Raw genomic sequence first — 1,570 nt, forward strand, 5'->3', positions numbered from 1 at the left:
CCTTTTTTTTTTTTTTTTTGTATCAGTTCTGGGGTTTGAACTCAGTGTCTAGAGACTGTCTCTTTGCTTTTTCACCCAACTTGAGCCACAACTCCAGTTCCAGCTCTCTGCTGGTTCATTGGAGGTAAGAGTTTCACAGATTTTCCAGCCTGGACTGGCTTCATTCAAACCACCATCCTTAGATCTCAGCCTCCCGAGTTGCTAGGATTACAGGTGTGAATCACCAGTGCTTCACAAGGAAGAGGTTTAGGTTTCTTTCTTCCTTCCTTTCTTTCTTTCTTTCTTTCTTTCTTTCTTTCTTTCTTTCTTTCTTTCTTTCTTTCTTGTTAGTTGTGGGGTTTGAACTCTGGGCCTGGGCACTGTCCCTGAACTCTTCAGCTCAAGGCAAGCACTCTACCACTTGAGCTACAATGCTACTTTCTATTTTCTGCTGGTTAATTGGAGATAAGAGTCTCATGGACTTTCCTGCCTGGGCTGGCTTTGAACCGCGATCCTCAGATCTCTGAGTAGCTAGGATTACAGGCAGGAGCCACCAGCACCCAGCTCTTAGATAGTTTCATCTTTAATATTCTAGAGAAACTCCAGCCATTACAATAGCATCATGCTTAGCTTTTATGTGGTACTAGGATTTGAATTCAGGGCCTGATGTTTGCTCTATTTGCTTGCTCATGGCTGGTACTCTACCACTTGAACCATGCCCCCAGTCTATCTTTATACTGGTTAATTAGAGATGGAGTCTCATAGGATTTTATGCTGAGCTGACTTTGAACCTGGATCCTTCGGATCTCAGCCTCCTAAAAAGCTAGGTTTACAAGTGTGAGCCATCTGAACTTGGCTATATTTAGCTTTTTAAAAGAAATTTGGTGCAAATAGAAAGACCATTGATTACAATGTTAGATGCCAATGGTAGAAAGCAGTTATGTAGGAAAACGAAAACAGGTTATTGTCAACCTGTCAACCTGACCAGAGGCAGGGCATGATCTGAAGATGCTGTGAAGCATTTGAAATAGTTAGAAGAGGCGAGGCAGAGCTGCACAGGAGAACTAGGCTGTTGAAAATTAAATATTGCTAAGCCTGACACCGTGGCTCATGCCTATAATTCTAGCCACTCAGGAGGATGAATCTGATAATCACAAGTTGAAGCCAGTCCAGGCAGGAAAGCCCATGATGCTCTTACCTCTAATCACCATAAAGCTGAAAGTGGAGCTGTAGCTCCGGTGGTAGACAGACAGCCAAGGGGGCAGGCCCTGAGTTAAAGCCCCAGTACTGGCACTAAATCCCCCCCCAAAAAAAAACCACACACACACACACATGCACACACATACACACGCACACACACACACACACAAACTAGATCAGGACAGAACTTGATTTTTTCTTAAAAAGGGGAGCCTTAGGGACTCATCTCATATTGCTTACTTGGGCTCAGATGAGCAGGAGAATTGGAATTCCTGCTTTTATGAGCCTCTCTCTCTCTCTCTCTCTCTCTCTCTCTCTCTTTCTCTTTCTCTTTCTTGTCAGTGGTGGGAACTTGAACTCTCTGGGCCTGGGCACTGTCCCTCAGCTCTTC

The sequence above is a fragment of the Dipodomys merriami genome, unplaced genomic scaffold, assembly GCF_024711535.1.
Source record: "Dipodomys merriami isolate MVZ:Mamm:240054 unplaced genomic scaffold, mDipMer1.0.p SCAF_48, whole genome shotgun sequence".
Taxonomy (NCBI): domain Eukaryota; kingdom Metazoa; phylum Chordata; class Mammalia; order Rodentia; family Heteromyidae; genus Dipodomys; species Dipodomys merriami.